This window comes from Zosterops lateralis (genome assembly GCF_965231275.1).
Source record: "Zosterops lateralis genome assembly, chromosome: 3".
Classification (NCBI taxonomy): domain Eukaryota; kingdom Metazoa; phylum Chordata; class Aves; order Passeriformes; family Zosteropidae; genus Zosterops; species Zosterops lateralis.
The window spans coordinates 3,021,424-3,044,781 of NC_139764.1; the positions used below are offsets into that span (position 1 = coordinate 3,021,424).

Sequence of the window (23,358 nt, forward strand, 5' to 3'; positions counted from 1 at the left end):
AGGAAATTTATTGTCCCAAATTGGACATTTGTAACAGATGATGTGAACAAGTGCTAACTTTGTTTTCAGCAGCTCTTCACGTACATTCACTAGACATCACACAGATTATGTTTTAAGGATCTGAACTGTAATAAAAAAAAAGTGTCTGTGGGCTTTGGAGTGTTGTGTTCCATATGGTCGGGGAAGTGCGGAGTTATTGCGACAAGCATCTTGTGCAGCTCATTACGCGCGGCGGTGTGAGCTGCGATGGCTGCGCATCGCTATAGGGTATGTACATGACATCCCACAGTCAGCAGATAGCAACTGGAAATGAAAGATATGAAGGCACAGAGTACAGCTTCGGGGAACATGTTAGACAAAACATCTGCTGGTATCAGAAAGCTGCATTATCAGATCATTGTGGCCATGAATTTTTTATAAAGACTTTTTTTTTTTCTTTTTGCCTTTTTTTTTTTTTTAAGCTGCAACTTTGAAAGTGACATTTTGCGAGAAAGTTTTTGATTGAAGTGTGATGTCAGGAGAAAGGCCAGTCTAGTTTATTATCTGTGTAAGAGCCAGCATTGACAGTGTGAATCAGCTCCTTTCTCCGAGCAGTTGAGCTGGCTATTCATGTACTACAAGTGCTGCTCCCCTTGTGATCTCACGGCTGATAAAACCTCGGGCCGGGTTACAGGTTGTAGCTTCAGTGCCAAGGAGTTTGCAAAGTTTTTGTTGCTCTGGTGTGGCTGGGGGCTGCTGAACAGAAATCACATAAAAAGGCAGAACCTTTCTGCTGAGAGGAAGGAGCGCAGAATGTTTCACATGTGCGGGGCACAGAGAGGAGAGCTCAGAGCATCCTCCGCTCCTTCCCCCCGAGCGGGACCCGCGCAGGCTCCGGGTGCTCTGTCATCACTGCAGTGCTGAGGAGCAGCCACTCTGCCAGGGATGGCCACAGTTAGAAAGTCAAAATCTTCCCCCCAGGCTCTTCCCTGGAGGCGTTGCCATGAGCTGCGGACACCGCCCTGCCCAGAGGGGCCTCCCACCTCCTGAACATTCCTGGCGGTGCCGAGGGCAGCGGGATGGCATGGAATGTATGTGCATAGTGTAAGTGTTTACATGAACCAGACAGGCATGTCTCATCCTTTCACCTCTCCTGACCCAGCTGTGAATTTTCTTGCAGCAACAGGTACCAGTGGAAAACCTGTCTCTGGCTCATCTGCAATGTTCTCTCTCTCTCTCTCCCTGTCCAGTCAGCTGCCTCAAAAGTGCATCCAAAAGTGAGCAGACTGTTCTGTGCTGGTTCACAAACAGTTGCCTCAGAGAAAAGACAAAATTTACCCTGAATTTTGGGTCCTCCTTAGCCTTTTTCCTGTTTGTGTGTAACAGAGAGTGGGAGACTGGAGGGACAAGTCTAAAAGCATCCTGACTTATGAAAGGATTTAGGATTATTTAGCAGTAATTTGTTATGCAGTGCTGTTCATTAATGCAACGGGGCTGCAGAGAAAGCTGGGGGTGGTTTGTCCCCCAGCACTGGTACTTGAGGAGTCTGGAAGTGAGGGATTTTGCTGGCCTTACCTGTTGCTGAGCAAGGCAATCCTCTGATGAGGGATTGAGTTGCTGAGAACTGTGTTCCCTGGGATGAAACCCACCCCAGCCATGGCTGGAACAACATTTTCCCAAGTGCTGCCTTAGAGAAGCAGCAAAACCCAGCAGGTGTTTGGGATGTGCAGACCTAAGCTTGGCTGTGTCACTTACCCACACAGGAGCTATATCAGGAAGGTAATTCAGTGTTCTCGCCATGGTATAAAAATAAACTTAATGGGCTTTTGTGATTGCTTCCTTGGGAGACTCTTAGAAAATGCTAAAAGATGTACTTAATGAAAAAGAAGGAGATCAAAACTGAATAGTTTCTCCTCTTTTGTTGTTTGGCTTGTTTTTTGTTGTTTGGTCTGTTTGTTTTTTAAAGAACCAGTTTAATTAGAGTTTGGAGGTTTATTATGAGTAGAAATTTTGATTTTAAACTTGCTCATAGATGTGGAAATAAAAAGCTGAACATGGATCTGCATGTCCCAGGGGCCTCTCTGCTGGACTGACTCGTATCCATGAGTCCAGGTGAGAAGCTCCTAAACCATGGGATGCTCTGTTTGGAGAGGGATGAGGAGGAGAACGGGCTTTACCTGAATCCCAGTCATCAAGGACATTGTTATAGCTATGAAAATGTGAATCAGAGGCTGGGACATTTTTAATGTCCTTTAGGAGTGCAAAGCTCTTTTATCTGGAACTGTTCCCATCCTGGCTGCAGGGAGCCTGAGGAGGAGCCTCCATGGGGCTTGGGCACTGCTTAAAAGGGAACTTTGCTGGGCAAGCTCATCTGCCCAGACTGGAGAAATTTCCCTCTGTCCCAGCATCTTGGCAGGAAACTCTGTGTGTCTGGAGTTAGGAGTGTGGTGGTGCAGCCCTCAAAGTGAGACATCAACCAAATTTCTTCTTAACTGTTGTCGTGTGCAGTGACCCCACACTGAGCCAGGCTGGGCCCTGCAGTCAGTCCTGGCCATGCCACTGTGAGTGCAAAGCCTTGGAAATGTGGAACTGCCTGTCTGGGCAGGTACTGATTCACCTGCAAGCCAATAATTCCATGTGGACTAATGGGTCAGTGCTGGGCAGAACTATTGCAGAGCCTGACACATGCACATAGAGTCCATCCCCTCCCCTTTTTACACCTTCACTCTTAGTTTGGGTTCACACCACGTTTGTAAGATTTCCTTGGATATTCTTCAGCTCTCCCTAGTAGGAAAAGTATTTCTGAGCAGGTAAAGTGATAGAACAGACATGATTCCTTACAGAGCATGTCTGTATGTGTGTGTGTATATATATATATATGTATGTGTGTGTGTGTGTGTGTGTGTACATATATATATGTAAATTTGGCAATGTCTAGAATAATTCTGCCCCAGTTATAGATAGTTTTAATCTGGGAGCAGGCAGAAGGGGCACAGAGCAGGCACTGCCATGCAGCAGGAGTGTGGAAGGATATATGGACACGCAGCTAACGAGAAGGGAAGTGGCTGGAGGCTGAAAGGATATAATGGGTCCCCAATGTGGCAAGCACATATGCTGCCACACAGCAAATGCAAAGTGCCACCACCAGTGACAAGTGGATTGCACCTAAGGAAAACAGCTGTGCCCAGTGCCCAAACCCAGTCAGCCTCCCGACCCTGCGTGTCCCTGCTCTGATGTGAATTAAAGTGGTCAGGTCTGGAAGCCTCTTGGAGCATGTTGCACAGCAATAATGGCTCAGTAAATCTCTGGAATACCTCTTGCACTGCTGCCTCTTTTGCATTTGCAATCTTGCATTTGTGGGATTGTTTTAGTTTGTTTTATTTTACTTAATTTATTCTGCTGCACTCGGCATGGCAGGGAACACTTTGATTATCTGTGTAGATCATTGCATGGTTTAGTGCAGTTCTGTGTTACAAACCCTCCCACATAACTCTGTTGTTTGTTAATAATTTTTCTATTTTGAAGAAACATCCTTTGACACCTGAGCTGGATCTGCTTTTCTTATAGACATAAATATAATTGTCCCTCGGTGAAGAGCATCTCCCTGACTGGTCCCATCCCCTCTGTATATATTTGAATACATAAAATATTAATAAATTATTCCAAATGTTTAATCATATGTGTTTGACTCTACGAGGCTCGGTATGTGTAGGCTTTCCTGTTAACTGCCTCTGTGATATCTACATACTGCTGATTTGTTGTTGAGCTGGAGTTTTTAAAGCAAAATATAACTGAGCTTTGCAGTTTGATTTGAATTAATCAGGTCTGATTAGACAGGAACACATCAGGCTGTTCTGGAAATCCCTGAACCTCTCTAATTCAATTTCATGTGTTATTCAAAAAGAAATAGTTCATAGCTTAAGCAAAAGTACTATTTATTTAACACTGTTTTTCTCAGAGTGCTAAATCTTATGGAGAGGAGCATCGTGATGATGTTCAGGGTGTAGGAAAGAAAGCATTTTGTTTTATGAAAATACAGATACTTTAGAATAGAGTCACCTGCTGGTAGGTCTCATAAATGTACATTAAAGGATGCTCCCTAATATTATTAGTTTGTTTTTTTTCTTCCCATCATCCTAACTGTCCATCTAGGAAGCTTTGGATAGCTGGAGCCACAAAAATCAGAAGACTGTATTTAGTTTAATAAGCCAATTTAAAGAGAAAGCTTGGAATTATGTATGGCAGAGGACAATTATGCAAACTAAATGATTCTTAAATTAATAATGAGATCCATGAAAGGCAAAGGAGACAGGATGCTCCTGTGAGAAGGAGAAGGGGTGTGGAGGGATGGGAGCGGGGCAGGGACAGCTCCCAGACAGAACCTGGAGGGGCTCTGCTGGTGGCATCTCCTCGGGGGGAAAGCCTCCAATGGAAAGCATTCCCAGACAGGTTTTCCTGGGATGCTCTCCATCTCCCAGAGCTCTCTCAGGAAGCAGTGAGCGGGACTGGGTGAGCACCTCTCCGGCCCCACACTGAGGACTGAGGAGCTCACAATCCCAACCCACTCTTCCCTTCCCTGCCCTCGGGAAAAGAGAGGCGCAGCCCCACCTCTAGAGCCACCAGTTTTGCCTTCCCCATGCAGCTCTGGTCCTGCTTTTCAGTGCCTGGCTGCCGTGTGCCAGAGCAAGCCCTAAGTTAGGGATGGTAAAGAGCAGAGTTTGCAGCCTGAAGCAGCCTGAGGATCGGAGGGAGAGCAGGAACGCCGGGAGAAGGGGAAGGAGCGATCGTATCGGGAGTGATTGTTCGGGAGGGCAAGAATGGGAGGTGCTGTAAGTGACAGGGATTCACTATGGGACGCAAATCACTTAAGGCAAAGCCATTAGGATCAATTTAAAATACCAAAGAGGGAGGCTAAAGTAACAATAGCGTATTTTAATTGAAATCACAAATATCATTCTGCAAGGTCTGGTTTAAAAGACCAGGCAGAGTTACTTTATCTGAACACAGGAAAAACTTTTGCATTTTTAATTAAAAGTATATATATATATACCAAAATTGAACTTTTTTTTTTTTTTTTCAAAAATTCTTAAATCCCATCTATACATATATTTCTATTTTAATGTTCTCTTTTCTCTTGACTTGATGGTCATACTATAAGTGGAATTAACTACATTACTAATGCTTTTAATTTGATTTTAATAGAGCCTCGAGCTGAAGCATGGAATCAGCACATGTCCCATTAAAAGGAAAATACAGTTACAGGGACAATAAATAGCATGTCCAGATAAACACTTCTATCCATGTGTTAGTTTTCTTTATGGAGCTGAGTAGCCTGCACACAGGGACAGGGTTTTTTTAAAAACATTTTTCCAAAGCTGAAGTCCACATGATGAGATTGTTACTGGTTTTGGCAGCAGCAATGTGAACTTGGTAAAAGAGCCTGGCATGGGAATCCACCGAGTCCTGACATATTCCATTTGCCCCGAACTCTTTGATTTCTGCTCACAGAATCTGACATGTGTTGGGCATTGACCTTGCTCTTTTAAATAAGCTTATTTTAGAAGACCTCTGCAGAACGCTGTGTGTTTGGCCTCGATGTAAGCTGTTAGGGAAATGTAGTACAAACACAGAAGTTGTATGTTTTGAATGCCAGAGATGTTAAGCAGCAGAGCAGTTGCTAAAAGCTGTGCTTCTGACTGCTTTCTGCGCTCTCAACACGTGTCTTGAAAGAAAAGGAAAATTATTTATCCTGCTTTCGTGTGAAGGTTGTTATTTGTTTATTTTTAGCAGGAAGTTCAGGACCAGGCTGCTTTTTCAGTCCCTAAATATTCCAAATGGGCTCTCAGACACTCGGTGGAGCAAAAGCAGGTTTGTTGAAAAGTGACTGCTGGGGATGCCCCAGGTCAGAAAGTTCAGAGGGTCAGGATCTCATTCTCCTGTAGAATCACCCCTAGAAATGTCTCTAGATAGAGGTGCTCAGGTACAGGAGAGCCTTTCCCTCAGGGAGCAGCACCCTCACCCTGCATTCCAGGAAGAGCTGTAACCTTCTGCGTGGAGATCTGGTTCCCCTTCATTGTAGGGCAGCAGCTGGGGTGGAAATTCAGTCCAGGGGCTGCAATCTTGCAAAGGAAAGAAATCACTGGGCTCCAACACAGCAACACGGAACTGGAGAGGGATTGGAAGTGTCTTTAAGAAACAGCTACAAAAAATATCCCTGGTTCAGCCTCTCTCTGCTCAAGCCACTGGAAAGCTCCTACCAACCACAGGAACAGCAAAAGCAGAAGGAAACTTGGAAACACCTGGGATGTCGATGTGGTGCACACGCTCCTGCACCCTTGCCTTGGGCTTTGAGCTCTGGAGCCTGGAAATTCAATTAGCTGGACAGTCTATTCCCAGAAAGGGTTGCTGAGTCTCGCCATACCTGAGAAAGTGACAGTAACATCTACAAAAAGGAAAGCAAGTATCCAGTCACCAAAATGAATGTATATTTCAATTTGTGGCCATGTACAGCTCTTCAGGACAAAACCTGGCTCTGTGTGGAGCAAGGAGAGGCAGCTGAGCTGTGCCAGGTCATTGATAAGCCTGTTCCATGGCTCTGAACACTCAGCTCAGCTGCCTTCCCAAGCCCCCCAGGAAGGGCATGGAGACCCATCTCTGACACTGGGGTGAGAGGCTTGTGAGCGTTTCATGAAGCATTTCCTTGGGTTTCCCCCTTCTCTGCAAAACCTCCTCCCTGATTCAGCAGCAGCACAAGGGAAGCCCTCCTGTTCCATGAATAATTCATCTGCAGCATGTGCGCGGGGTTGGGAGCCTGACCCAGACAGTTTTTTAGGGAAATAAGTGAGCATCTCGCCCTTGGTGCCAGCGCTGGTGGCTGCTCCGTGGAGGATGGGCTGGAGCGGTGCCACCAGCCAGCGGAAGGGATGGCAGAGCTGCTGCCTCTCCTGCAAAGGGGGCCCTGCCCGAAATTCCCTTAACCGTCACTCACAGGCTCGTTTTTCCAGGGAAGCGGCTTTTATTTGTTGTGAATTCTTCATACAGAACAAAACCTAAATAATGTAACGTACTCTGGGCTCTGGGCAGATAAAAATTGAAAGGGCCGGGGTGTTGGTGCAAGTGGGATGATAGTGACGAGCACCACATGGGGTCCCCAAGGATGGTGTTGGGGGACTCGATCCCCCATAAAATGATGAAAGGCTCTGATGTAATGGTGTTCTGTGAAACAATCTGAACATAAATGCCACTTTCTGTCCCATTAGCAAATGACTGCCCATTGTACCAGGATTTTTTTTTTTTTTTTTTTTTTGATATGCATTTTGAGCACGCTCTGAGACCAAAAACTTGCATTGTGATAGTGCTGCAAGAAGATTTAAAGGTTGTGGTGGGCTAAAAATTGAAATGCAAATCACGCTTTCCCACAACCTCCTGCCGAGGCCCAAATTTTTATAGATCAGGTCCTGCAGTCCTGATGAAGAATCAGTGATCTGCCTTTCCTGGGATCCACAAATTAATTGCAGTCCAAGGCATCATTTCCTACAACAGAACTGTAACTTACCAGGTGAAAGTTTGTCACTGAAGGCAGTCCCCTGATTTTCCATTAATTTGTCCAGCTGCAGTGCCACTTAGCATCCTTTCCCAGACAATGCAAACACACATATCACAGCTCCCCACTCTGCAGCATGCTCTCACTGAATATAAACACACTGTATATATTGATCCTCTCCCCCTTGCTTTTTTTCTTCCCCAGCGTGCAGGTGGTAAAACACTGACTGCCATGAACTTCATCAGGAAAAAAAAAAAAAATAAATAAAATAAAATAAAAAAAAAAGAGAAAAAAAATAAAAAAGGCTGTGGTTTGGAAGCAGCTGGATGGCAAACTGCAGGCTGCCAAAACCACCACAAGGAGACTGGGGCATAGAGGCATTTGTGGAGCATTCTGTTTGCTAATTGCTCATGGAATTTCAGGTAAGGAACATCCAGTGTAATTTGTTACAATAGGGAATGGCCTGGGTTTTGCTTTCCAGGGTGGCTTTTTCCCATCATTATTATTTTTAATTTTATTGCTGTCATTACAAATGCCTAGCTCTCTCTGGCTGGGAGCACAGTTCACAGAGGAGCTGCGAGGCAGCACAGGACATTTTTATCCATGCATAAGCCAGGCAGTACCAGCACGTATCTCCAGGCCCTGCTGCACCCCTGCTGTATCCCAGGGCAGGATCTGTTCCTGGCTATGAAAACGACAGATCCCTCTCAGTGCTTCACCTCTCCAAACACAGGAATCTACTGGAGGTTCCTAAATGCTGCTTGTGGGCTCAGTTTACAACAGTTTTGAGCTGGTTCTCAAAACTGTTGTAAACTGTGCCCTGAACTGCTGAAGATTCCCAGGAACCATCCTGGTCACTCCTTTCCCTTCCAGCTATTTAGAGGTTCCTACTGTGCAAAAATGTGCTGGAAATTATCACCAGCAGTGCATCTTCGGTCTGCATCTGGTTGCCATCCTGCAACTTTAACTACAACTTACAACTACAACTTACTGCTAATTAGCTCCCAGCTAATGGTGATCCCTACCAGTGCTGCAGCATTCCAGAGTCCGTGGGCATTAAGGAGAATTAGCATTTGCTGAGGGCCATGGTGGGAGCTGCCTGTCTGCAGCATTTCAGGGGTCCCAGTTGCTGGAATGTTTGATTGCCTCCTCCAGTAATTAGGACTGACACCGTGCAAGTTTTTCAGAGGTCTCACTTGGCTGTGCAGAGACCAAAGAGACACTAGGCTCTGTCTGTGGTGAGGGAGAGGTCAATAATAATGTATTTCCCTCCTTCTCTCCACTCCCCTGGCACAGGTAACAAAGTGCCAAGGGATGGAGTCAGTGGCTGTCCTGCTGCACTTTTCCCTGCTTTGTTGTCCTGCACGAAATGCTCTTTCACTACTTTTTTAACGTGTAGAGAACAATTTTAAATTTTTAACTTAAAATCAACTACCTCCTTGGTTTGGGAATATGATGTGAGTTAAAATGCTACAGGAATTTGGCACACCAGCAGTGAGTAACTGCTTCCCTGCCTGTTTAAAAGACAGTGCATAATTGCAATTAAAGCACAGAGAACACAGAGAAATACAGCCCCCTTCTAACTCCTGAGAGGTAGATGAGCACATGGCTGGTGCTTCTTTAAGGAACACCAACTGCCTGTTTGGAAAAAGAGGTGCTGGGGAATGTCGCAGTCTCCCTGGTCAGCTTCCCAAATCCGCTGTGCAGAGAGAGGCACGCGCTGCACATCCCGCCCATGGCTCTGCCTCAGCCTGGCACTGAAAGAGCTTTTTCCATGTGCTACTGTGGAGAGGAAGCTGCTCTTGCCCTCACCCTGAGGAAGATGAGCTATAGGAATATACAAGGGGCTTTTTTTTATAGCTCGGGGGCCAGGAGGGGAAGCAGTGGTCATGAGCAGAGGCTGGAACTTGGCTTGTTAAGTAAATCTCAGGCTGTAACTGGTTTTAATTTATTTTTTGTTTTATGTGCAGGAGACTAGGCCTTGCAGGCCTGGCTAATATCAAAGCCTGGGGTTTTGTAGATTTTTAATCAAGGTCCACTTTGGGGGGTTCTGCTTTCAGGGCTTGTGGACGTGTAGGATATTTTTATCATGTTTTTCATTTTTTCTTCCTGCAGTGTCTGGATTTCTTTAGTTCAACTTCTCCATTCTTCAGACTTGAGCCAAGTGAGCGATTTCAAATTACCCAGCACTTTCCAGAGATGGGGTTTTTTTGTTGTTGTTTGTGGTTGGTTTTTTTTGGTTTTTTTTTTTTTTTTTTTTTTTTTGTTGGTTTTTTTTTTGTTTGTTTTGTTTTGTTTTTGTTTTTTTTTTTTTTGTTTTTTTTGTTTTTTGTTTTTTGTTTTGTTTTGTTTTTTTTTTTTCCTGAAGCAGACTTGCAGTCCAGTTTCTCTGAAAATCACAGATGGGACTGCAATCCTACCCCATTGCCTCTCAATAACTTGGCATTCTTTGCACTGTCTGAATAGTTTATTGTTCATCGAATGTGTATGAAAGGAATTTTATATCAATTTTTTGTTTGTTTTGTCCCTCTGCTGGCAGGAAAAGTAAATCCCGAAGTATTTCAGCAGGTGCTATTAATATGCAAATAATGGAGAGTACACTGAGTCTAATAGACCTCCCAACTACATGGGAGGTGTCGCTGTTGGAGCAAATTAGCTTTCTGTAATTTGCATGCTTTTCACAGCCTCCTGGGATTATATTTTAGATCAGAGACAATAAAAGCATATGCTGTTAGTTTTAAGTGTAACTAATTTTAGACTTTGAAACCATTTAACACTAACTTCTTAGTGTTAAACTGTTATTTGCACAGAAACTTTCCACAGAGCTTGTAATTTGCACGGCCTTTCTGTTCCCCCATTAACTGCTCTATCTCTCTTTCCAGGTTGAAAGAGAAGGGAATCTGCCAGGTGGCTGCATCTTGAGAAAAAGGTATTCCTCACAAAATCCAGATTGTTCTAGCCTGGTTCTGAGTCTGCATTCAGGTCCTGATGGGGTCTAGATTGACCTTTTTATGTCAAAGTTCTTCCCTCCCATTTGGCATCTCCATATGGTGTAAATCCATCCCCAAATAATGCTTTGGCCCCTGCTGGCTGCTCACAGAGGGAAGAGGCTGCTTGTAGCATCAGAAAATCTTCTTTGCTCACCCAGCAAAGGAAACAGTCCCTGAGCTGATGTGGCACCAATGCCCCGTGTGGCTGTCTCAGCCTGTGCCTGGTGAAGAGTCTGTTGAGAAACTCTGGAACAAATGGGAAGAAAAGCAGAGATTTCAGAGCAGGCTCAGGCTGTAGAGTCACACATTACTGACTTGTACTGGAACATTATCTGGCACTTTCCAATTGGGATTGACAGCAGAAATTCCACTGTTGATGCCTGTGCTTTGGGACAGTGGGAATGATGGAGCCTATGGAGCTGTGTCTGTGTTTCAGGTGCTGCCATGGCTGCTTTGAGCTGGACTGGCCAGGTGGGTGACACAGGGCAGCCACTGCACCCCTGCCCCTTGTCGCCATCCTGCCCTTGTGGGAGCTGGTAGGACCCAATTCCTGCTGCATGGAAGGGACTGCATGTGAGGGCTGTGAGAGGAGCTGCAGACAGAGGTGTCAGTCTGGGGAAGGTGCAGGGGCAGCCCCCGTGTTTTCCCCCCTGCCAGCTGTCCCAGTGCCTGAGGGTGAGGTTTGGGAGCTCCTTGTGGCACAGCTGCTCCACTGCTCATAGATCTCTGTGCAGGGTGGCCAGATCACTTGGGCTTGTGGGGTGGTGGCCATCCTTTATTTCAGGGGGCACAGAGCTCAGGAGTAGGATCAGATGTGTGGAGGAGATGGCAGCCAGGTAGAGACAAGTTAACGTTACCAAATTTATTTCTGCCATGGGAAAGGTGAGTGTGACATGAGAGAGTAAGTCTGAGAAGGGTCCTTTGAGACAAGAAACTCTTGGGACACAGCTTTGGCCCTACAGCGATGTGGTGAGACTCTGCTGAATTTTTGGGGCCATCAGTCTTTTATAGGTGTATTTCACAGACAATGTACAGAAGTAGTTTGTTTCCCAAGGAGTGCTCTTAAAGCTGGAAAATACTGGGTGCTAATTTTTTTTCTCTCATCTCACCCCAAATTTTTTCTAGCATTAATACCAGTGACCTCCCACTTCTGCTGCCTTTTATTAATGGATGTGTCTCGCCTGTTATAAGCCTGGGCTCTGGAGTTAGAAGCACTTGCTTTATTTAAAAATGAAAACAAAAAGAGAGAAAAAGGGGCTCTGATTACTCAGGTGTCGACAGAAAAAAAAATGCGATGTTGTGCCAGATGGCTGCATTTGTGAAGCAGAGTGTAGTCAGAAGGAAAGAGGAAGAAGACAAGGCAAGTGTACATCAGGAGTGTGAAAACACGACCAAAATACCTTCAGCCTTGTTTCACCAACACTGGATTAGGAGGCAACTGTGGTGAGATGCAAGCAAAGAAAAGCAGAAGGGGACACTGTTTGGAAAACAAAAATGTCTTTCACAAAAGCTTTGAATTAACAAAAATTAAGAGGCTTTGCATCAAATGGGCAGCGCCTCAGAGCACTCTGCCAAGTGCCACTGGGAAGTGCCACATGTGGCAGAGTCCAACAGTGATGGCAGCAGGTTGTGTCCGGCCTTGGTGTGCCCTGGAGCAGGATGTGCTGCTGCCAGGCATTGCTGACCTAGTGACTCCAGCACTGCCCAGTGCCTGCCATGGCTGCAGCTGCCCAGGAAGGGTTTCCCTGGATGTTGGAGCTGTTCTGGCTCTCCCTCTGCCTGTGCCCACACAGGTGGTGGCACCCAGGAGCCCTCGTGGTGGGGGTCTGGGCTATGTCCACCCCAAAAGTGAGCCCTTGTGACACCACCACTGGTTGGTTTTTGCCTCAGGCCATTTGGACTCATTCCTCACCTCCTGCAGAAGCTTCACTCAACTTCTGCTGCCAGGGCAAGGCCTGTGCCAAGCCTGTATAAGCCGAGCCCTTGGCAGGGCTGTGGACAGGGGCTTCATTACCCTTTTATATCCTGAGATGAAGCCTGGGCACTTTCAGCTTTGCTTCCATGCTGAAGCTTTTGACTGTCATACAGGGAAAAGTTTAGAATAGTTTGATCTCAGATCACAAATCCAATTTTTTTTTTTTTTTCTGTCCTTAAGCTGGCTCTGCCCAAACTGCTTTGGAGCTCCACACTCTCTCCTCCTCTGTGGTGTGTCTTGGGGGAAAAGGAGGCTCTGACATGGGCACAAAGGGGCCACTCTGTGAAGGTTTGGCCTCTTGTCTCTTGGCCTGGGTTGTATCTTGGTTTACAAACTTGGTGGTGGTTGGGTTTTGTCACAAGATTCTGAAATCCTGGTGTTCTTAGGCTGCACTTTGATTAGAACACAACCACAAAAATCTGTGGTAATTTTCACCCAAACCATTTCCACACAGCTTGCTCAACCCCCAACCCCAAAAGTACTTCCCCTTTTCACAAGTATTTTCTAGCAATGAACTTCATCCAAAGATACTGAAGGTAGGTTACGTTTCCAACAACAGGTACAGAGAAAGTGGCAGGAACATGCATCTCCCTCTGATCCCTGCTCTGATACAACTAAAGCTTGAATGTGAGTCTTATTCTTTTATTTTTATAAAATCTGAATTTCTACACTAACTTTGGATCAAAAGTTTATTCTCCACACCAGCAAGATTTTTTTTTTGCTACAAACTGCATCATCTTATTTAGTATGTTCACAATTGAGAAAGAATTGCCTTTATTAACAAATCAAAAGCTTGTGCTGTCAAAACTGAAATCGTTCTACCTTTTTATGTGCAAATTAGAGCTTCTGTCAAATGTTCAGCCATGGTGCATTTAATTTGTGGAAATATAAAAATATCTGGCTTAATATTAAAATATTCTGCATGAGGAAGGAAATATTTGAAGTGATGCATTGCAGTCAAGATTCTTGAAAAATCAGATTTGAAGGAAATAAAGTGCTTTAACAGAAATTATTTTTCCCTACTTTTGCCAGAGTTTGGAGCAGTCCTTAAAAATGTGTTGAAGTTATACAGGTGTCTGAATATCTGGTTGGATCGTGGCCTTTGGGAGTGAACCAAGCTAAAATCTAAGTGTGTCCAGTGCAGGGGAGCTACATCCGCTGGGTTTTTCCTTCAGAAAGGGTCACCAGATGTTTCTTTTTTTGGCTAAAGGTACTGAGAGACTGTTCAGTCAATTCATTAGAGTTAGGGTAAAACAAAAAAGAAAGCAACTATTGGTTTCAGCATAGTAATTCATGTTTTGGAAGGTCTTTGTAGAGAGGATAAAATTCTGATTATGTGAAGCTGGGCACTGGTTCTGTATTTAGGTTTCCAAGTAAAGAGCTGTGTGCCCAGCAAGGTGAGGCACTGATGGACTGAACCTGAGCTCCTTCCAGCACAAACAGTTTGGGTTTGAGCCTGAGGTAGCCCACACTCACCCTAAGCCTGGAGCTGCTGGTGTCTTTCTGCTCTTTGAAGCAACTTGTCCTGCTGTTGGCCTGGTTTTACTGGGAGAACATGGAAAACCCTGCAGAACCCCATTATCAGTGTGCTCAGTATCTTCAGGTGCATTTTGACTTATTAGGGTTCTTTGTAGCATCCCAGCTGGCTACTTCATGTTGAATTCCCAGCTCTCCAGTGACCCAGGAGCCTTTCCTAAGGCTCTTTGGGAGGAGGGTCCTGTCCAGGAGGACTGTGTTTGCCCATCTTTTTTTCCTAATCACATATGAGTGTATCTCATCCTGTCTTTGGGGAGGTTTTAGTGGGGCTGAGTCCATTTCACCTCATTTTTTCCCAGGCTTGACCCAGGAACTTTTGCCCTTCTGCAGAGCTGAGAGGAGAGGAAGTGGCTGTTCCTTGATGAGCAGCTTCACTCCCTGAAGTGGCAGTGCCATTATACCATGGAAAAGGCCACAGGAGCAGTGCATTAGTGATGCCTGTGGCCAGGCTGGGATGTGTCCATGGAACCCCAGTGCAGGTGTTGTTTTCAGCCACCTGGCTCCACTGGAAGAGCCCTTCCCACCACATCAGTAGGGTCATAACCACACACTTCTGTGCAGAGGGTGCAGAAAATATCCATAAATTGCTGTCAACTGTCAAAAGCTCCTTTTTGGGGTGAATTATTGTTTGCAGGCATCCAGAGCACTTGGTCCCCTACAATTTTATTGCCAATGTTGTCAGCAATGCAGAATTCCAGCATCCAGGGTTTTACATTTAGTTCTTCTGGTTCATCCCTCCAAGGGGGTTCCTACAGGCTGAACAAGCAGTGCACTGCATGTGAAGGTGTTTATTAGGCCATTAGCCATAATTAATGGCAAGGCAGCTACTGAGGCTTGGAGTGTCCCAGACTTTGCCCAAATTCTCTTTTCATACCTGTTATAAATGCAATGGCAAATATCGGATTAATAAAAGACAATTTATTAATAACACAATATCAAACACCAGCAAAATGAGAAAGCCACAAAATAGGAAAATATCAGCGCTGCGCCGGGTGGATAGGGGTCCGCACACCAGGGTACAAGACGCCCAAATCCACGCTGTGCAGTTCTCAGTCCACCGTTTTATAGGATTTTTCTGCCCTTAGGCAGTCCAGGTGTAGGGTGGGCTGAGTAGTCCGAATTTCTTTTCGATGGCCTTCCCGGATCTTGTCAAGTCCCGTTGTTCCATTCCGGGAAGGTTCTTTCTTATGTTGATTTCAGTTTGATTTCAGTTTGCATGTCGTGCCAGGGTGTTGATGAAATCTGCATCGTCGTCAAGAAGGAATTTCTCCTTGCATTGGCGAGGAAGTGATTCTTATCGAGGCTGGCTAGAGTCTTTGTCTAGTCTGATGATTCTTGTCCTGTTTCGCAACTGAAGCCGGCAGGCTGAGGGGGGGAACAGTTTGCTTCCTACTGGATTTTACATTTTATTAACATTGTTCTTATTATACATCGGATTATTATTTCATACACGAATTTTTACCCCAAATTTATCACAGTCCCCCGCCTAATAATTCATCAAATTAAAAATTCGTCTTTTTTATTTGTTTCAACCTCAATTCCAATTAAGATCACACTCTTCCCAGTCCTCCTGAGAGGATTCATCACCTTGTTGGAGTTTCCGTCCCTCTTCGAATCTCCTCAGGGCTGCTGCCGCCCTCCCTTTACCTTTTTCTTCCTCAAGCTTCATTATTTTGGACACAGTTTTCCCTTGGGCTGCCTCTGGATCTATGGGAAGGGAGGCTATCTGCATCCCCTGGACGACTGAATGAATCAGTCGAATGAAACAAGGGATCAGACACGGGAGGAAAATTATGCCCGCAATGGAGCATGTTATGAAAAACACTACCTTCTTCCACCATTCCCCCTGTCTGAATAGCTGATCCCACCATGAAGCCTGAAGGATTGAATTCCATTTCTGGACCAGCACATGAGCTACCTTTTTAATTTCCTGGGCTAGCCCTTAGATCGTTTCCCCATAGTCATCGATCTCAATGCAGCATTCCGATTCATTGAATCTGCCGTAGACCCCTCCTTCCTCTGCCAACAGGTAGTCTAGGGCAAGCCGATTTTGGTACACAAAAGCCCTCATCTGCGAATGCTGTTTTGCCAGGAGTTCCAAGGCATCTGCGATGTGGTTTGAAACCACCTCTACCACTGCTTGCAGCCGAATCAACCTATTCAAGAGGTAAATGGGCGTCCAATATCCCCAACTACCGTCGTTCGCCCAGGTGGCTGGCCCATAATACTTAATTATTCTTTCCGCGGGCCACTCTTCCTCTCCCCATTTCTGGTTGCCTCCAGCTACGGGTAGCTCTCGCCTTATCTCCCTTCTTTGTCGGTTCAACGTTTCAAAGAGAGGTGCTCCTAGCAAATTGCTCTTGGCCCTGGGCAAGGTGAAGAAAAAGGGTCTTATCATGCCTAGGGTACAGGACCCCTTCCATTTCCGGGGAAGTTCACTGTAAGCTTTCTTTCCGCAAATCCAATATATCCCATCTGGAGCTTTCCAGCCTACATTGGTTCTGCCTGGCTCGTCCCAGTACTCTTTCAGGCCCACTAATGCCTGAAACGGATTAGCCCCGGGACTTTTATCCCAACAAAGTCCCATGGTCTCAAGCCATTCACAATCCTTTTCTCGAATTTTACTCCAATATCCGGAGGGTGGTTCGGGTTGCCAGACCCTTGTTTTATCATTCACCGTTAAGATGTTTATGCAAGGAGTATAACCTACCAGATCGGTAAACTCCTTTCCTTCCTGGCTAATGCAGATAGTGCCGACTATCCTTTTTTCCAAAATCCATCCCTCCGGTCTTTTTTATGATTTTTGATATTTTTGAACTCTCCCATTTCGGGAGTTGTTCCGGGGCTAATCGTTCTCCTTTCCAGGACCACCTTTCGGCTGACTTTAATCCCCCACAGATCCAGCAATTCGTCAGTCCCAATTCAGTGGCTATTTCCTGCATTAGTTCTACGAAGAGGTTTTGGTTAGGAGCCGGAAATCCCCCGTCACCATATTGTTTCTCCAATTGCTCATATTGTTCACTGAGCGATTTCAATCTTTCTTGCTCAATCCTCCTCTTTCTGGCCTCAGCTTCCTGTCTCCTTAGTTCCAACGTTACCTGCTTCATCTTACTCTCAGGGTCCATCCCTTCCTCATCCCTTGAAAAACAAAAGGTCTGATCAAACTGCAAACACACATGATTATCACCCGGAGGCAATAAGTCAAAAACGATGGGTTCAGTGTCAAAGGAACCTATTTCCTCGTGTTTGAGGTTCTTCCCTTCCCAATACAATTTTCCACCCATGTTACATATTTTCAGTTTCGTTTTGTCGTAGCACAGGGGATTCACTTTGAAATAGGCAAGGAAAGTAGATTGCCTTTTTCCTCCCACCCATACAGTTTTGTTACATTGGTTACATGTTTGCACCAGGTAAGGAATTTCGAGTTTGCACCTCTGTCTAATGAGTGAGTGAGCAGGGTCCCTGAACAACCCGCCCTTAGGACTTGCCCCTGAGCGTTGGCACCGGACCCTTCCTTCCAATTCACAAAGGTGAAATTGAGTGCCATTAGCCCAACAATCACCCAACTGCCTTTCCAGAGGACAATCCATTATCGGCCCGGTTTCTGGAGCTGTTAAGCACCATTCACACTTCGCGGGAGGATTCTCCCCCAGGAGCGCCCCTGGAAGGGCCCCCTTGGTCCAGCACACTGCTAGACTCAGGACTGTCAGGATTCCCCACCGAAATACCCCTCTGCCTTGCCCTTCGCCCGTATGTGAACATACGGCGGGGTAAACCATCTTCTCGGCAGCAAGGGTGTGCTTCAGGGGCCCGTGTGGTCCTGATGGCAAACCTTCTCTTGTAGGTTGCCCACCGGGATAATTTGATTGTATCCCCTCGGCAAGGTACTTTGATGGTCCTCCGGCACTCAACTGCCAAAGCCTCTGCTTTAGCGTCCAATTTTCCCCTTATTCCCTTTCTGTAAATTTGGTACCACTCAGGAGAATCTAATTCCAAAAGTCCGGCCCGAGTGGCAAGTATTAAGAGACGGCTTGTGTTCTCATGCTCCTCAACTAGACAGTTAGTACACAAACCCCTAGGTCGATTCCCTCCCCAACAATGGGTGACCCAAACCTGTTTACAGTATACACACTCAAAATGAATGAAAGGAAAACATTCACAGTCTGGGGTATTGCAACTTACCTGACTGGTCATTTAGGTTGACGCCTGAGCTTGATTTTGAGTTCTCCTGGAGGAGTGGTGACCTTCCAGTCCGAGGCTTTTGGGTCCTCGATCTTTTTCACCCCTGACGAATGAGTCCAACCCTTTTCGGCGGTTTGAACTGCGGTGTCAGTGGTTAGCAGCACCAGGAATGGTCCTTCCCACTGCGGGGCAAGAGGGATTTCTTTCCAAGTTCTGATCAACACTTTGTCTCCCGGCTGAATCTGATGGATTGCAAATCCGAGAGGGGCACTTTGGGGAATGAGTCCACGCCTTCGAAGCTCCTGTAAATTTTTGTTTACAGTGATGAGATAAGGTTGCAATTGCACATCCTCGACTTGGGGATGTCCCACCGGCATTCCGTGTTTGTATGGCATCCCATACAACATTTCAAAGGGGGACAGCCCCGTATCGGAGTGGGGCATGGTTCTCACATTCAACAGAGCAAGGCATTTCACCCAGCACATTTTCGTTTCCAGCATGAGTTTTGCCAATTGTGATTTTAGAGTTTGATTCATTCTCTCCACTTGTCCTGAACTTTGAGGGTGCCAGGGGGTGTGATATTGCCATCTGATTCCCAAAGCCTCGGTTAATTGTTTTATGATTTTTGAGGTGAAATGAGTCCCTTGGTCTGAATCTATGCAATCCACGATTCCATACCTGGGGACTATTTCTTCTAATAATACTTTGGAAACTGTTTGAGCCGTGGCTTTTGCCCTTGGGTACGCCTCTACCCAATGTGTCAATTTATCCACTATCACCAATAACTACCTATATCTTCCGACCTTTGGTAAATCAGTGAAATCCACCTGGATCCTTTCAAACAGCCTGTATGAGAGAGGACGACCTCCCCAAGCCGTTTGTCTGGATCTGGACCAGTTCAACTTCTGGCAAATCACACACCCTTGTACCTCCTGTTTTGCCAATTCAAAGATTCCCTTGCACCCAAAGAACTTCAGAAACTGGTCAGCCAATGCCTGTGTTCCCCAGTGAGTCTGTTCATGCAGACGTCTCAGGATCCCTCTGGCTGCACTTTTCGGGACTAATTCCCTCCCGTCCGGCAATTTCCACTTTCCCATCTCCAATGCCCCTCCCATCTCTTTGAATCCTTCAATGTCCTTTTCTGAGGGACATATTTGGATTTCGGAGTCCTCCTCCCCAATCACCTCGGGGACGCTCACTGTGAGCAACGCTGCCCTTTTTGCCTCCTGATCAGCCAGGTTATTACCGCGGGTTTGAAATTGCAGTCCGGTCTGATGCCCTTTCACATGCACCACCGCAATCTCTTTGGGTTCCCTGATTGCCTCCAAGATTTGCCGAATCATTTCCCCATGGACCAAACCTTTCCCCTTCGTATTTATCAAACCTCTCTCTTCCCAAATTTTTCCAAAAGTTTGAACCACCCCAAACGCATACTGAGAATCAGTGAATACGGTCCCCCTTTTTCCCTTCAACCTTTTGAGAGCCCTTAGGAGAGCATAAAGCTCACAAGCCTGGGCCGACCATTCGGGTCTCAGGGGGCCCGATTCCACCACTTCTTCCGTTCTGCCATCCACCACTGCGTACCCCGATTTTCTTTTCCCTTCCACTACTCTCGCCGACCCATCCACAAACCATTTTTCTCCCCCCTCCAATTCCTGGTCCTCCAAATCGGATCTTACTTTTGTCTGGAGTTCCACGATCTCAGCACAGTCATGCAACAGTTCCTCGGAGGGATCTCCAAACATGAACTGTGCAGGGTTCCATGCCGAGGTGGTTTTTAACTCCAATCCCGGGGAGCTGATCAGAATGGCTCCATATTTCAGAAGCCTAGAGTCGGTCAACCACTTTTCTGCCTTTTGTTGTAGAATGTTTCTCACATCGTGAGGGGTGTAAACTATCAGAGAGGCCCCGAAGGTGATTTTCCTCGCCTCCTCTACCAGGAGCGCCACCGCGACTATGGCCTGCAAGCACGTAGGCCATCCCCGACTCACAGGATCTAGGATTTTAGATAAAAATCCTATGGGTTTTCTTTTGCCGGCCCATTCCTGAGTCAGGACTCCCTGTGCAGTTTGCTCACTGACATCTACAAACAATTGGAACTCCTTATTCACATCTGGAAGGGTCAGTACTGGAGCTGTCATGAGGACCTCTTTTAATTTTTGAAAATCCAATTCATCCTGCTCAGTCCATTTCATTCTGTCGGTGTTCAACCTTTCATAAAGAAATTTCACCTTTTCACTGAAACCTTCAATCCATTGCCTGCAGTATCCCAGGAGCCCTAACACTTGGCGTATTTGCCTTTTAGTTTTTGGAGCGGGCAATGCTATGATTCCCGCGACCCTCTCAGGGTCTAATTTCTTTTTCCCTTGGGATAGCCAATGACCCAAATATTTCACTTTGGGCTCTGTGAACTGCAGTTTGGATTTTGAAACTTTCAGACCCTTAGCTCCAATGAAATTCAGCAACGCCACAGTACATTCCCTCACACTTTCCTCAGAAGATCCAGCTATTAGCAGATCATCCACATACTGCAACAGTTTTGTCCCTTCCTTCGGGGTAAATTGAGTCAAGAGGTGCTCCAGAGCCTGCCCGAACAGATTAGGGGATTCCACAAATCCTTGGGGAAGCACTGTCCATCTCAACTGCTGTTCTGTTGGTATCGGGGTCCTCCCACTGAAAAGCAAAGTAATCTCTGCTTTTCTCATCCAAGGGGCAAGTCCAAAATGCATCCTTCAGGTCAATCACACTATACCACACATCCTCGGGCATAGGCTGATTCAATAAAGTATACGGATTGGCCACTACCAGAAATCTAGTCCTGGTTCGAGCGTTCACTGCCCTCAAATCCTGAACTAGCCAATAACTTCCATCTGCCTTTTTCACAGCCAGTATAGGGGTGTCGATTACCCGTTTCAATCCCTTTCTCCCTTCCAGGGGAATGGGATACTGTTTGACCCGTATAGGGTCCTTGGGGTTCTCGATTATGATGTGAATGGGGTCTATTTCTAGCTTCCCCACCTCTCCTTTAGAGTGCCATACCTCCGGATTGATGTCTGCCTTGTCCTTCTCGGTGAGCTTAAACATTTTCACCACTAGATCGGAACTTTTTACAACTATGCTAATTCCAAAAGGGATAATCATATCTCTCCCTAGCAAGTTGTAATTGGCTTCCTCCACCAACAACAAATTTCCCAAGCAGACTTTGTTTTCTGATTCAATTTCCACATCTCTATCACTGGCACTCTAAAAGGATCCCCTTTTGCACCCACCACCATAACTCTCTCCTCACTGGCCATGCACCCCTTTGGTAAATGCTGTAAAGTACTCCTTTCTGCCCCGGTATCCACCAGAAAAACAATCTCTTGACGCTGGGGACCTACTTTCAATTTTACCAGGGGCTCGTTAGATGTCCTGGTCCCCAAGGTGAAGAGCCCCTGACACCCCTAATCCTCCTGAAAAATCTTTTCATCTTTCATCCTTTTCTTGCAATCCCTCCGAAGGTGTCCTGCCTTCTTGCAATAGTAGCACTCAGGCAGTTCCCTTCTCGTGTCTGGGGCCACCTTGCGGGGGCCTTGAGGCTTTCGGGGTAAGGTTTTATACTTACCTGAAGCTTGCTCCTGTCTCTGGACCTCCTTCACAGCTGCTACCAAGACCTTAGCCTGAACTTTCTGTTTTTCGTCCTCCCTCCTCATGTACACTTTCTGGGCTTCCCTCAGCAATTCTTGCAAGCTCTTATCCTGCCAGCCATCTATCTTTTCCAACTTTCTCCGAATGTCCTCCCAATATTTTGCTACAAACTGTGTTTTGAGCAGCACTTCCCCCACAGGGGAATTAGGGTCCGTCCCAGAATATATCTGCAGACTTCGCCTCAATCGCTCAATCCATTCGGTGGGGGACTCCTCTTTCCCTTGACATTCATTGAAGGCTTTACTGATATTCTGACCCCTTGGGACGGCTTCCCAAATGCCCTGGATTACGATATTTCTCAGGTCTATCATGCTCCTTCTTCCGTCCTCTGTCTGAGCGTTCCAACTCGGGCTAGAGCTGGGCCACTTTTGATCCCCGGGTGTCCCTTGTGGGTTTCTCCTGTCCCAGTCTCTGATACCCGCCTGTTTTATCATCTCTCTTTCCTCATTGTTGAACAGAGACCTCAGGATTGCCATCAGATCCTCATAGGTATAGATGCTGCTCCCTAAGAACTCATCCAACCTATCTGCCACACCAAAAGGATCATCCAACAATCGTCCCATTTTCTTTTTGAACGCTCTTACATCCCCTGTGTTGAGAGGTACATTCACAAACCCGATGACCCCAGGGGCCGTTGGTAACTCCCTCAGTGGAAGTAAACTGTGTCCCTCATTCTCACTCTCTCCCCATTCATCACCCATCATCCTTGCTTTCATGCGGGTTCTGCTAGCAGGGGGAGAACTGGTAGCTGTGGGCTGTCTCCCTTTCCCGGACTGCGGGGGTGGAACTGCCGCCTGTGCGGCAGAGGGGAGTCTCTCCTCCGCTCGGACCAACCCTGGTTGCGGCGGAAAGAGTGAACGAGAGTGCTCCCATGCTTGCGCAGACGGGATCTCAGAGGGGGCTCCCGCGGTCATGGCATCTATCGACGGGGGTGCTGCCAATGGACCCAGGCTGGACGGAAGAGGTAAGAGAGGGGGTGGCAGCAAGGGAACTGCCAGTGGGGACAATGGATGGGAGACCTGGTTCCCTACTTGGGATGCCTGTGCCCCCAAAAGCTGGTTTTGAGGGTCCAAAGGAGCCGTGGGCACCACTTGCTCTGGAGAGGGTGGGGAATTCAGCCCATTGTAAGGAGGTGGGAGGTGATCCAGGGGCTCCCAGGGCTCGGTCCCAGTTCCGGGCCGCCCTTTCTGTTTCATCGGGAACAAACCCACTCGGGTGTTTAGCCAAAGCCGGGCGTATTCCCTCTCCTCAGGGTCTGAGGGGCTCTTGTTTTCCACATAGCGATTCAACTCACTACATGTCCAACTTTCAAATGATCCCATCACTGGCCACATAAGGTGGTTCCTCAATTCTTCACCACCCCACACATCCATGCAATAGTATATCATTTTTTCCTTGGACTTCCCTTTTCTCTGAGGGCAATCTCCCCAATGTTCCAACATCCACCCCAAGGGACTGTTTCGAGG

The 23,358-nt window shown here is 46.5% G+C and overlaps 1 long non-coding RNA gene across 4 annotated transcripts in view; it reads left to right on the forward strand.

Annotated features, from left to right (window-relative positions):
- Positions 1 to 23,358, forward strand: part of LOC310907020 — a 187,967-nt gene that overhangs the window by 146,390 nt on the left and 18,219 nt on the right. For all 4 annotated transcript variants that reach the window (XR_014589518.1, XR_014589519.1, XR_014589520.1 and 1 more), the window contains 2 exons: positions 7,727 to 7,944; positions 10,405 to 10,451. This is a non-coding gene — a long non-coding RNA (uncharacterized lncRNA). The remainder of the gene's footprint in view (positions 1 to 7,726; positions 7,945 to 10,404; positions 10,452 to 23,358) is intronic.